We start from the raw sequence: 15,193 nt of genomic DNA, 5'->3' as shown, positions 1-15,193 counted from the left end.
TATATATACAAACCCGATTCCAAAAAAGTTGGGACACTGTACAAATTGTGAATAAAAACAGAAGGCAATGAGTTTAAAATGTCAATATTTTATTCAGAATACAACATAGATGACATATCAATTGTTTAAACTGAGAAAATGTATCATTATAAGGGAAAAATAAGTTGATTTTAAATTTCATGGCATCAACACATCTCAAAAAAGTTGGGACAAGGCCATGTTTACCACTGTGTGGCATCCCCTCTTCTTTTTATAATAGTCTGCAAACGTCTGGGGACTGAGGATACAAGTTGCTCAAGTTTAGGAATAGGAATTTTGTCCCATTCTTGTCTAATACAAGCTTCTAGTTGCTCAACTGTCTTAGGTAGAAAACATTTGTCGCATCTTCCTCTTTATGATGCGCCAAATGTTTTCTATGGGTGAAAGATCTGGACTGCAGGCTGGCAATTTCAGTACCCGGATCCTTCTTCTACGCAGCCATGATGTTATAATTGATGCAGTATGTGGTCTGGCATTGTCATGTTGGAAAATGCAAGGTCTTCCCTGAAAGAGACGACGTCTGGATGGGAGCATATTTTGTTCTAGAACTTGGATATACCTTTCAGCATTGATGGTGCCTTTCCAGATGTGTAAGCTGCACATGCCACACACACTCATGCAACCCCATACCCCCAGAGATGCAGGCTTCTGAATTGAGCACTGATAACAACTTGGGTTGTCCATGTCCTCTTTAGTCCGGATGACATGGCGTGCCAGTTTTCCACAAAGAACTTCAAATTTTGATTTGTCTGACCACAGAACAGTTTTCCACTTTGCCACAGTCCATTTTAAATGAGCCTTGGCCCAGAGAAAACACCTGCGCTTCTGGATCATGTTTAGATATGGCTTCTTTTTTGGCCTATAGAGTTTTAGACGGCAATGGCGAATGGCATGGTGGATTGTGTTCACCGACAATGTTTTCTGGAAGTATTCCTGAGCCCATGTTGTGATTTCCATTACAGTAGCATTCCTGTATGTGATGCAGTGCCATCTAAGGGCCCAAAGATCGTGGGCATCCAGTATGGTTTTCCAGCCTTGACCCTTACGCACAGAGATTGTTCCAGATTCTCTGAATCTTTGGATGATATTATGTATTGTAGATGATGATAACTCCAAACACTTTCAAATTTTTCTCTGAGAAACTCCTTTCTGATATTGCTCCACTATTTTTCGCCGCAGCATTGGGGAAATTGGTGATCCTCTGCCCGTCTTGACTTCTGAGAGACACTGCCACTCTGAGAGGCTCTTTTTATACCCAAACATGTTGCCAATTGACCTAATAAGTTGCAAATTGGTCCTCCAGCTGTTCCTTATATGTACATTTAACTTTTCCGGCCTCTTATTGCTACCTGTCCCAACTTTTTTGGAATGTGTAGCTCTCATTAAATCCAAAATGAGCCAATATTTGGCATGACATTTCAAAATGTCTCACTTTCAACATTTGATATGTTATCTATATTATATTGTGAATAAAATATAAGAGTATGCCATTTGTAAATTAGTCCATTCCTTTTTTACTCACAATTTGTACAGTGTCCCAACTTTTTTGGATTTGGGTTTGTATATATATATATATATATATATATATATATATATATATACATATATATCTATATATGTATATATAGATATATATATGTATATAGTTTAAGAAGCTTAAGTAGATGGATTCCATCCGGAATATATGATATGATAGCAAATTTAGAGCCAAAAGCTGGAGAAATTGGACTATATAAAGTGAAAAGCTGCTAATGGTGCTTTCCATCAAAGCTACTAGCCTGGAGGAATCTGCTGGTTCTTATGTATCTTCGGGGAGTTTTAAAAATTTGGTATTCTAAAGATGTCTTTTAATAAGGAAGGAAGCTTCTATCTTACTAATAATACCACCCCCAATGCTCCAGACACAAGATGGTCTCTAAAGTAAACTGTGGTAGGGTATCTTGCTTACTATAAAAGGTAAAGTCTGATAAAAGACGGTTAGCTTTACTAAAATAATCCAACTTATCCTGAATAATGATCCCTCCTCCTTTGTCTGTTGGTTTTATAATTATTTTGTAATTATCTGTTAAATCTTTTAAGTGCTTTATGTTCCAGGGGCTTTGGGTTTTATTTACACATCAAAATAACGTCTGAATTTATGACTCTATAGAATGCCTTGAAATATGGACCCTTAGCATATGCAGAATAAAAAATGATTTGGGCACTTAATGAATCTGTGTGTTTTGTAGGTGGTGTGGACATGATATGTTGAGTCAGGACCGAGAGATCTAGGTCCCGATTTTCTAGATAGAGATTTTCTAATATATTAGGGCTCTGAAGATGTGATTCCTCAGGATAACCACTAGCTAGATCTATAGAATTCTCTAGAAAGTCATTACTAACATTTTTAGTAGATTCTATACTGTAATGCTCTTTAGATTGTAAAGTCTCGTTTTTTTTTTTTTTTTCTATAAAAATACCAAGAGTGGGTCTCAGGTTACATGACACAACTAGCCTAGGTTTTTGGTTTGCTTTTTTCCAATTGAAAACTCTATTATTGTAATCTGCTAGATTTCAACTAAATTTGGCAAGTGTGGTTTTAACCACTTGACAACCAGCAACGTACCAGTACATTGCTGGACTTTGAGTGGCTATACCAGAATGATGCCTCCAGCTGCAGGCATCATCTCAATATTGTTTTTTCAGCCGGCGGAAAGCTTTTAGAAGCAGTGGGAGGGGAAATCCCACTGGGGAACCGGAAAGTGCAAACGGCTGTTGTGCCGGCTGACCATAGAGCTGATCGGAGACCAGAACGACTCTGATCATCTCTATGGTCTAAGAAATCAGAAGTAGTGAGCATTTTATCACTTCCAGTTACACCAGATGTAAACAATCCCTTAGTGATTTAAAAAAAAGCAATGGATCATACCGATCTTGATATGATCCAAAGCTTTTAAGGCCAGAGGAGAGATTAGGGGTTTAACAGACCCCATATCTCTTAGTAAAAACTACCTGTCACTGCATATTGCGATCATAGGGGATTTTTATATTAGCTGTAATAACCAAAAAAGTGATCCAATTTTTTTTTGAAGAGATAGTGTAAAAAAAGGTGTTAAAATAAATATATATTAAAATAAATAATAAAAAAGAAAATGCCCACATCTCCCCATGCTCCCACGCAAAGGCCAACACATACGTCAATTCCGCACGGGCACAAACCGCAATAACACCACACATGTGAAGTATGTGAAGTACCACCATCATCAGATTGAGGGCAGTACAGTAATTGTAGCACCAGACTTCCTGTGTAAACCTAAAGTGGTAACCTGTAAAGGCTTTTAAAGTGTTGCCTATGGATAATAAAATGTACATAGTTTGTTGCCATTGAACGGGCGCACGCAATTTCAAAGCGTGACATGTTTGATATTCATTTACTCAGCGTAACATCATCTTTTAAATTTTACCAAATAATTGTGTATTATATTGTGCTTTTATGCATTAAATTTCAAAAAGTGTATTTTTTCCAAATAATTGCGTTTGATAAACTGCTGCGCAAATACTGTGTGACATAAAAAATTACAACAGCCATTATGGTATTTTCTAGCGCCTGTGCTTTAAAAAATGTTATAATGTTTATGGGTTCTAAGTAATTTTCTAGCAAAAAATACTGATTTTCACTTGTAAACAAAAAGTGTCAGAAAAGGCCTGGTCTTCAAGTGGTGAGGATGTCCTCTATTCTTTTTTAATGTATTTGCCCATTCCTTAGGTAGGTGAGGGACCATATTAACTAATTCCTGAGAAAGGAACGACACTTGGTGGACTAATCATTCATATTTAATATATCTATATGTTTAATTATAATTTGCATCTGTTTTTGGGTGTAAAATTTCTAAATTTTGGCCCACTTGATGTTGAATTCCGGGTCCGAAAAGGAACAGGTCTTAAAATGGTTGTAAAGGCAGAAGGTTTTTTCTATCTTAATGTATTCTATACATTAAGATAAAAAGCCTTCTGTGTGCAGCAGCGCCCCTAATACTTACCTGAGGTCCATCTAGATCCAGCAATGCTGCAGGAGTGTCTCAGCTGCCCGGGACTCCCCTCCTCAATGGCTGAGACAGAAGTGCGATGCCATTGGCTCCGGCTGCTATCAAAGTCAGTCAGCCAATAAGGAAAGAAAGGGGGCGGGGCCACGCTGCAGCTCTGTGTCTGAATAGACACAGGGAGCTGTGGTTTAGGTCAGGTGCCCCCATAGCAAGCTGCATGCTGTGGGGGCACTCAATAGGAGGGAGGGGCCAGGAGTAGCAAAGAGGGACCCAAGAAGAGGAGGATCTGGGCTGCTCTATGCAAAACCAGTACACAGAGCAGGTAAGTATGACATGTTTGGTATTTTTAACAATAAAAACAAAACAACAAGACTTTGCAATCACTTTAGGTACCCGTGGACCTCTAGGGTCTAGAACTTTTGAATTAAAAGTATATTTTAAGAAAGAACTCATCACACCATTGTTGGTTGGTGCCAACTATAGTTCCTTCAATTCTACTAAATGTTGTACACAGCTCTTTATATTTGGGACCTGCAATGATATAAGTTTTAGTAATAAAATGCAGTAGGAAACACTAGAGATCATCCAGTACACCATACTTAGAAGATTCCACTTTGCACCATAATGAGATTCCACTGGTCGTCATTGTTGTCCCACTTCACCTGTCCCTGTAAATAGCAGTTTCTTCAACATGCACACTGGCTTGAGAAAGGAGTAGCCAATTACATCCTGCTGTTGTGACATCACATCCATCAGCGTGCATTCCAACACGGTTCCTGGAAGTCGGAAAGTTCATCTTTCCACTATCTATCCAAATACACAAAGCCAGCAAAGAGTGACAGAGACATCACACACAGAACAGCGCTCTTTATTAAAGAGCATGTTGACCTTTTTATTTTGTGTTTTTAATAAACAGTACTTACAGTATGCTACACTTAGTAGGCGCTTCCCTCTCTTCCTTGTCTGTTTATTACAGAGACTGCTTCTGCTCTGGGGACAGCTGCCACGAGTGTTATGGACTTTTACCAGAGACTGTTTTATAATATAATATATGTTCATTGGGTCAGCCATATTAGATGGTGCACAGGAAAAGTAAACGCACTTTTTTGCATCGTACTTTAACACATGTGTTATGGTGCAATATAGCGCATGTGTGTTGGCTGGTGCCTTTGGAGTGCTTTAAGAATGAATGGCACCGCAGTGCAACTGCTAGAACATACTGTGCCTGCATATGCTACGGGAATACGTGTGCTATTGCACGCATTGCATAAATGTGAACGGGCCTAAGACTCCCACCACCTTTGCCTTATTTTTTTAGTTTTTCCTCAGAAAGAAAACACAGCCAACAGAAAAGAAAAGTAAAATAAAAAATGTAAAAAACAGTACACAAATAATGATCAGATACACACGAATATACACCCTAATTAAAATAAACTAGGTCACCCTAAATACATCACCCCCCCCCCAAAAAAAAAAATAATTAAAAAAGATCCCTCTAGGTAGAGGGAAACAAGGAAGCAATATCTCTACAGTTCCCAGACTTACTGATATCCAAAGAGCAGGAATGAGCCTAGGTTCAGTCGAACCCAGAAGTTAGCTGTACTGCTGACCCAATGAGCCTCCCTGCTCCACAGCTGTATGTGACAAAAGGGCAGGGCCATATAACATCCCCACCCCTTTGTTATGTGCAGCTGCTGGTGGGAAATCTCCTTTCTGTTGCTCATTAGACTGCCATAGATGTGATCATGTGACAGCTTCCAACAGACTGAGATTAGATCCATTCCAAAAACAGTTAATCCCTACCATAAGTACTATAAAGGGATCTCACACACGCTTTTGCATTTATGACTTACTTTGCATTAAGGAAAGTTCAGTAAGAGGAATGAGACCATTCTTTAATAAATCAATATTGGTGGCAGAAACAAGATGGAAACCCCAACCCCAAGAAATATAAAACTTGATACCCCAAGGACTCCGTTAGCTGGCCTATTGCTGTGCTGTAAATACAGAGCTCAATAGCAGGAACTCAGGTTAAACAGATGCACATCTGAGTGAGTCAGATGATAAACTCAGGGAGGAGGGACACGTGCCTTCCTTTTTACCCATAGACACAGAGCAGTCAGCAAGTGCAGAACTAGTACTAGGCTTTCTCAATAAATAGCCCGGCATACACTGAAGCATGGACGCACCAATATGTTTACTTGTAATAAAAAGGTTAAAAAAAAAGGACAAACAGAAGATAATATAAAATACTAGTTTGATTTAAAACCAAGGGGTCCTTATGTTTTTTTTAGTTACACCTTCTGATAACTAAGCCGCCACATTCTTATCCAGCTAAAAGGAGACAAGATTTGCTTGGAAATGGTCCATTGCTGTTGAGAAATATAATTACATATCAAGTAATAATACACCCTTTGTACAACTAAGACGCAGGTGCTGCAAGCCAGATCCCTTGTGTAATATAAGTGATAAAGGTTTCCACTGCCTTGGAGAACAATTAAAAATCTACCCAAGTGGGATTAAACTAGAGGCAATTATATCATGATTCTTTCTATTTAAAAAAAAATGTTTCTTGTTGCATAGAAACAAAATGCTTTTTCCGGCCAAGAGAGTATTATGGTAGCATTTTTTTCATTGGTCCCAATGTTGTTCCATGTCTGGATGGTGGACATCTGAGTGCTTGTGGCCTGGGGGCAGTGTCTAATATACCAGGGGAATAATGGTAAAATACATAGGAGGTTGTGATTTTTCCTTCCGTAGAGTAGGTGTTTTGAATACTCCAAAGGTGATTTTGGCCAATTATATTTTAAATAAACGGATGGTAATATATTTTAATCACAGAGGGAGTGCCAGACAGCCCTGCTAGGAGAAATGTTTTTCCTTCCTCTGTGAATAATTATGCAGCATATATAATCTGATCTCTCTGTTTTTCAGGTCTATATCATGCATACTGTGGATGAGCAAGTGAAAACTGCTGTTCTTGGTGGTAGCTCACCAACTGCTGGCTTTAGGTGCAGGAAACAAAATATACCTATATGTCTATACCAATTATCACATTTCCATTTTTTTATGTATGAACATGATAAAATGAAGCATAAAACAAAAAATATACAGTACATTTCCTTTAAAGCAGACATTCACTCTCCCCACCCACTTACCATCACTGCAGTCTTCCCCCCACCAATTTATTTTCTATTTACTTTTTTGTCTTTTGGGATTCTAGTTCAGGTAAGAATGGCCTCCGAATTGCCCACAGCCTTCTGGAATAATGACATTATGCATCTCTGGAGGTCTTAAGTACTCTACAATACATGAGCCGCTAGGTGTCATCAGGTGGTCAGCTGGGGCTGACTGCAAAAACCCAGAATAGACTGTGCCCGCTAATTATATAAATGTAATGATATAAAGGTAAGAAGATGGTGGCGGGTAACCCAGCAATACAACACTGGATTCACTGAACGTGCGAGCATGTGTTCTATTCAGTAAAAAGGTAACAGGAGTAGGGATCTGCAGTCCCCTACTGTCTGTAAGTGGCTGTGCTGCTGAATGTTCACAGAGATTATTTATATACAGTATCTCACAAAAGTGAGTACACTCCTCACATTTTTGTAAATATTTTATTATATCTTTTCATGTGACAACACTGAAGAAATAACACTTTGCTACAATGTAAAGTAGTGAGTGTACAGCTTGTATAACAGTGTAAAATTTGTGCCCCCTCAAAATAACTCAACACATAGCAATTAATGTCTAAACTGCTGGCAACAAAAGTGAGTACACCCCTAAGTAAAAATGTCCAAATTGGGCCCAATTAGCCATTTTCCCTCCCTGGTGTCATGTGACTCATTAGTGTTACAAGGTCTCAGGTGTGAATTGGGAGCAGGTGTGTTAAATTTGGTGTTATTGCTCTCACTCTCTCATACTGGTCACTGGAAGGTTGACATGGCACCTCATGGCAAAGAACTCTCTGAGGATCAGAAAAAAAATGTTTTTGCTCTGCATAAAGTGGCCTAGGCTATAAGAAGATTGCCAAGACCCTGAAACTGAGCTGCAGCATGGTGGCCAAGACCATACAGTGGTTTAACAGGACAGGTTCCACTCAGAACAGGCCTCGCCATGGTCAAACAAAGAAGTTGAGTGCACGTGTTCAGCGTCATATCCAGAGGTTTTCTTTGGGGAAATAGATGTACGAGTGCTGCCAGTGTTGCTGCAGAGGTTGAAGGGGTGGGGGATCAGTCTGTCAGTGCTCAGACCATACACTGCACACTGCATAAAATTGGTCTGCATGGCTGTCGTCCCAGAAGGAAGCCTCTTCTAAAGATGATGCACAAGAAAGCCCTCAAACAGTTTGCTGAAGACAAGCAGGCTAAGGACATGGATTACTGGAACCTTGTCCTGTGGTCTGATGAGACCATAAAATGTATTTGGTTAAGATGGTGTCAAGCGTGTGTGGCAGCAACCAGGTGAGGAGTACAAAGACAAGTGTGTCTTGCCTACAGTCAAGCATGGTTACATAGTTACATAGTTTGTGAGGTTGAAAAAAGACATCAGTCCATCCAGTTCAACCTATGATGTGCTTGTGTTTGCTGTTAAGCGTACATCGTATACCCCTGTATGTTGTGGTCTTTAAGGTGCCCATCTAATCGTTTTTTGAAACTATCGATAGTTACATAGTTTGTGACGTTGAGTGTTATGGTCTGGGGCTGCATGAGTGCTGCCGACACTGGGGAGCTACAATTCATTGAGGGAATCACGAATGGCAACATGTACTGTGACATACTGAAGCAGAGCATGTTCCCCTTCCTTCAGAAACTGGGCCGCAGGGCAGTATTCCAACATGATAACGACTCCAAACACACCTCCAAGAGGACCACTGCCTTGCTAAAAAAGCTGAGGGTTAAGATGATGGACTGGCCAAGCATGTCTCCAGAACTAAACCCTATTGAGCATCTGTGGGGCATCCTCAAACGGTAAGTGGAGGAGTGCAAGGTCTCTAACATTCACCAGCTCCGTGATTTCATCATGGAGGTGTGGAAGAGAACTCCAGTGGCAACCTGTTAAGCGCTGGTGAACTCCATGCATAAAGGGGTTATGGCAGTACTGGAAAATAATGGTGGCCACACAAAATATTGACACTTTGGGCCCAATTTGGACATTGTCACTTAGGGGTGTACTCACTTTTGTTGCCAGTGATTTAGACAATAATGGCTGTGTGTTGAATTTTTTTAAGAGGACAGCAAATTTACACTGTTAGACAAGCTGTACACTCACTACTTTACATTGTAGCAAAGGGTCATTTCTTCAGTGTTGTCACAAGAAAAGATATAATAAAATATTTACAAAAATTAGGGGTGTACTCACTTTTGTGAGATACTGTATATCACTTCATATCTCTGTGTGTCTGGGGAGAGAGAAGGTAGAGACCATAGCTTCTTAAATGTGTATCTGATTCCTTGTGACAGACGTATCTCTGTTCTATTGTTGTCATCTCATGCACAATGCCAGATTGCTTGGTCTGTGCTACTGTATGTGTGTAGTGGTCACCTTCCAGTATATTAGTAGGAGAATCTGTTTATTGCAATAGAGTTGACATGAAGTTCCTGTTATTTTAGTTAACCCTGTCCCTTCTGGTCTGGGATTCTATAGCTAGTTTTAGTTAATGGCTCAATAACTAACATAGGCTAGAGTCAGGTTAGGCATCCAACAGCCATGTCTGGTAGTTAGAGGTCCAGTTGAAAGACAGATTAGATGTTAATAGGGACTAAGCATAGAGTAAATAGGCTGACTATTTAGAGTTCCAGCGCCAACAGCTGACGGGCTACTCATCATCACTGCAGATCTTGTCTTCTGGTCTCCAACACCAAGACAAATGTCACATCATAATCATCCTCAGGGGCCTCTGCAACTGGACTTCGCTACAACATTTATCTGGAGGTAGCTTTAATAATAACTATTTATATCCAGGTACAGTATATGTATACAATTCCTCCAGGATTCTTGTTGGACCCTTTGCTAATAACACCTGTTTGTACATTGGTTGTAGTTACTTTTATTATTCTTTTCTTATATAAAGCTTATATTTCTATTCTGGTGTGCATCTATATATTTAAGGTTATTGTAATATGCTAGTTGCAGTAGTTCCTCATCTCCCAATTACTTTGATTAGATTACTGGTTTATTTCCCAGGAATGGAATCCCCTTTATTCACAGAGGCCCTGTCCTGGGTGGGGGCACTGCCAACTTTATTAGCAAACCTGTAGGCAGGTACAGTCTATTTTCTTCACTGTAGGTGGCGCGCAACCACAGCGGAATTGCAGTTGCAGGTGAAGTCAAGAGGAACAGGGTTCCTCTATGGTTTTCTGGGTCACTAGGGAAGCTATCCAATTGGATGGTGTCGCCCCATGTGACTCTGGCAGCTATCTTTGGTCAGACAGAGCCTATTTAAGGCTCTGGCTTCCAGGCTTGATGCATATTTCACGGGTGGGTAGTGTAGGGACAGGTCACTCGTCTGACAGGGACAGTGATTGGTGGTAGGGAGAGGTTCCAAATGAGTAGGGAAAGGATAGGGACACACCATCCTTCCTGGAGACCTTCTCATAAAACAGATGCTGTCAGCACATTTGAGACCTGCTCTGCTACACTTCGCTGTTGCCTTCTGTGAGTGTTCCTAGTTGGGTGCCTCCCTGCCAAGGTTTGTTGGGAATTACTGAGCTTTAACATTAAAAAAAGTTCTATTTTCTGCAACTGGAGTCTTAGTGTTTATTGCTGCCTCCCTGTACTTCCCCACAAACCATTTCTTCCATTTTTTGAGTCTGGTTCTCTTATTTACTTACAGGTTTAGTGCAATATCTGTTCGAGTAAGGCAATTTGTCATAACCCCCCCCCCCTCAAAGAGGGATACAGAGGGGATTAAATATATTAAACAGGGGGTGAAGTTCCTCTTTAGTGTTTAGGGTCCATGCACACTAGGAGAAGAAAATGTGGCAAAAAAAATGGCTCATATTGCACAAGAGTTTATGGGCATTTGCTTTTATAAGTGGGCAGCACAGTGGCTAAGTGGTTAACACTCCCGCCTAGCAGTACTAGAGTTGCTGGTTTGAATCTCAACCACGACACTACCTGCCTGGAGTTTGCATGTTCTCCCTATGCCTGTGTGGATTTCCTCCCACACTCCAAAGACATTCTGGTAGGTTAATTGGCTCCTGTCTAAATTGGCCCTAGTGTGTGTATGTGAGTTAGGGACCTTGGATTGTACGCTCCTTGAGGGCAGGGACTGCTTTGTAAATTGACAGCACTATATAAGTACCTATATTAATAAGCATTTTTTCCCAAAATATTTCCCCCTTTTTCTGCCTGAAAACTCTTCTCAAAAAATGCACTTGTGATGGTTTTTTCTTTCTCCCTCTAAAAACTTTCCTCTTGAGATATGCCTGTAAAAGCCCTAATGTGCAAGGACATATTAGATAACATAGAGCTGTTTCTACAGGCATGAGAAAAAAAAATGCAAAATTCTTGTAGAAGCAGCATTTTTTAAGCCCAGTGTGCATGGACCCTAAGCCCTCGTTCACACCAATGTGATTTGTCATGCGATTTGACAGTTTAAAATCGCATGACAGGAGCACACCATTTTCAGCAATAGAACTGTTCAAATCGTTGCGACTCAAATCTCAGTGACTTTGAAAAAAGTTCATGCACTACTTTTCTGCAATTTGATTGCAACGTGCATTGACTTCTGTTAAATGAAGTCGCAAGCCGCAATTAAATCACTGATCCAAATTGCACTGATCTGCGGCTTCCAAATCACACTGAAGTAGCACAATTTCAAAGCCGCACTAGTGTGAACCAGGGCTAAATCATTTATCCCGGCCTGCCTTAAACATGAGTCTGTCACAGCTATTCTGACTCCATTTGTTGTAATAGTGACTTATCCCTTGCTGGGACCTATTCCTGGCCAGTATAAGCAGATGTAATCACGCGGACAATCGTTATCAGATTGCTGAACTCACCAGACACCGTTTCTTTCCATCCACGTATGTTTTATTGCAAGCGGTAGGTATAGCAGACAACAAAATGTGGAAGATGATTGAAAGATGGTATCTTCAGGTCAAAACATGGTAATGTGTTCCCGGATGCGAGTAGATTGTATTAAAGGCCTAGACCAAAGTGGCCATCTCTATCCCCACAAGCATAAAGAAAGCAGGAACAGGAAATACATCAATGGGAGGGGACAGGAGGGAACACAGAAGGGAAAGACAGAAAGGCAAGTGCAACAAGTAAAAAAACCACAACATGGCAGTATAATAACCAATTATATAGACTTTACCATAACTATGCATTTGATTATATCTTACATATTGGTATAACAGCACAACAGCTGTTGTGTCCTTGGAATGCTTAGTTAGCAATTTATGTCACTTAATCTGGCACCAGCACCTTATCCTATTTTAGTATTGCAAGCTTCAAAACCCATGCTGCCTGATGATTGAAGAGCTCTAGCTTGGACCTTACAGGGGGTGTCTCAGACCTCTGCAGAGAGACCACTGCTTCCACACTGAAAGTAATGACTCTCTTTTACAGCATGCTAGCAGGGGACAGGCTTTTCTACTCAGGATGTGGCTGCTTTCTAAAGAAGACAGGCTGTAAGATTTTGAACACCTTTGATGTACCTGTAAAGCATTTTGCTGATTTAAATTGAAAATTCAGTTGGACTTTAAACACTTTCAAAGAAAGTGACAACATTTTCTATAGAGAAGGAAACACATAAATAATAGTAAAACTAAAAGTGACTCAAGAAGAGAGACTTATTTGTTCCAAGAATAATTTTACATGCAGAAGACTAATAAATTCCATTAGTAGCCTTGTTCTTAAAACAGGGTAAGCTATGGATAACAATGCATTGTGATATTAGGCCATAACATTTGTAAACGAGCGTGCAGGTATGTTGGATTTGAAAACACATTCTTGGCATGCCACGTATTTTTTCAACAGTGTCAATAAAAATTGCAGAAAAACCTGAAAAAGCAGGCTAAACTTCCCTCTAGAACCACAGCAGACATTACCTTGTTGTAAATAGGGAAATGCATTATCTCTGTGCAGCGTTTGAATTATTTTTGGGCTCTTATTGTGATGTATCTATATTAAGTAAGGAGGAGCAAAATTGAGAATTTTAATTCCCCCAAATTTTTTCAAAATTTTAGACCTAATTATCTCCCTCTTTAACAACTTATCGAATAAAGGGTATCACTTAACTCAAAAATGTCTGCATTAATTAAAGGCTAACATGGTACAAGACTCAATAGCCCAAGTAGCAAAACTAAAAGTTGCTACCTTGACAACATTTTTAAAGCGGAGTTCCACCCTCAGAATAATTTTTTTAACAAAAATAGCCCATTAATATTAATACATCTCGCTTGACAAAACCGCTATTTGCATATTTATGAGTTGAACAGTATTTGTTTAGTGAAAAACTGAAAATTTTTGTAAAATCTTACCGTAAAATTTCTTTCTCTGAGTCCTCCAACAGTCGCCGCCACCTCTAAGTCATCACTATTGGGTATTGACTTCCGCTCCGCAGGAGTAGCTAGGCATAAGACTTAGTCAAAAGAACAAAAGCATTTAGCATAGACACACCCATGGAGGCTGTCCCACTGGTCAATACCCCCCTGCAGTGATCCCTCCCAACTCAGTTTGGTAGAATAGCAGTAGGTGTACAAAAAAAAACCCCAAAAGAGGGGCGGGGGCGGCGACTGTCGGAGAACTCAGAGAAAGGAATTTTACGGTAAAATTTTACAAAAATTCAGTTTTCTCTTACGTCCTCCGACAGTCGCCGCCACCTCTAAGTCATCACTATTGGGATGTCCCAAAGCAGTGTAGACATGAGGGGTGGGAGACGCAACCGTAGAAAAGGCAACGCAGTACCCACATCAGAGAAAGGAACCTTACACAGTAAGAGAACCTTCTGGGCAATAGAAAAGGCTCAACAGGAGCAACAACCCAGGAAAACAAATATCCAGGGGATAAACACCCCAACAGCCAGGGACCCACAAAAAAACAAGGGTCCCCTATGGCACTGCCGCACTGAGAACTTTGCGGCCAAAGGAGGCATCAGCTGATGCCAGAACATCAATCTTATAGAATTTGGAAAAGGTGTGCACCGACGACCAAGTCACAGCCTTGCACACCTGGGTCACCGAAGCCTGATGCCGGTAGGCCCAGGACGTACTCATCGATCTGGTAAAGTGCGCCTTAACAGGGAAGGGTGGAACCCGTTCCTTCAAAGCATAGGCCTGTACAATCGTCTGTCTGATCCATTTGGCAAAGGTCGCCGCAGACGCAGCCATGCCCTTCCGAGGTCCCTCAGGAAGGACAAAGAGGGAATACGATTTCCGAAAGGATTCAGTGGACGACAGGTAAAGCCTGATCGCCCTGACAACATCCAAGGAATGCAATGCCACCTCATTGGGATGTTTGGGCTTCGCACAGAGCGAAGGCAACACAATGTCCTCATTCAGGTGAAAATCAGACACCACTTTAGGAAGAAAGGAAGAGTTAGGTCGCAAGACCACCTTATCCTTATGAACCACCAAGTAAGGAGAGCGGCAAGACAACGCCTCCAACTCCGACACCCTGCGAGCCGAAGTGATCGCCACCAAAAAGGCAACCTTCTTAGACAGCAGAGGCAACGATATCTCCCGGATGTTTTCAAAGGGAGAACGCTGTAACACGGACAGAACTAAGTTCAAGTCCCATGGAGGTAAAGGCGCCCTCCGGGGAGGGGCCAAATGTCGCACACCTTGAATTAAAGGTGCGAATCAAGGAATGAGACGCCACAGGGAATTGGAAAAGAATAGCCAGTGCAGATACCTGGCCCTTTATCGTGGCCAGCGCCAGGCGCTGGTCCACACCAGTCTGGAGAAAAGCCAACACTCTTGACACCGAGTACGAGTGAGGGGAGAACCCCCTGGACTCACACCAGGCGAAATAAGCTTTCCAGGTACGGTAATAGATTTTACCAGATGAGGCTTTTCTAGCCTTGATTAGAGTAGGAATGACCTCTGGGGAGAGACCCCTGTCTCTCAGGACCTGGTTTTCAACAGCCAGGCCGTTAAAGCCAGCGACTGTAAAGCAGGATG

The sequence above is a fragment of the Pelophylax lessonae genome (genome assembly GCF_965119305.1).
Source record: "Pelophylax lessonae genome assembly, chromosome: 12".
Lineage (NCBI taxonomy): Eukaryota > Metazoa > Chordata > Amphibia > Anura > Ranidae > Pelophylax > Pelophylax lessonae.
Note: the sequence above shows the minus strand (reverse complement) of the source record.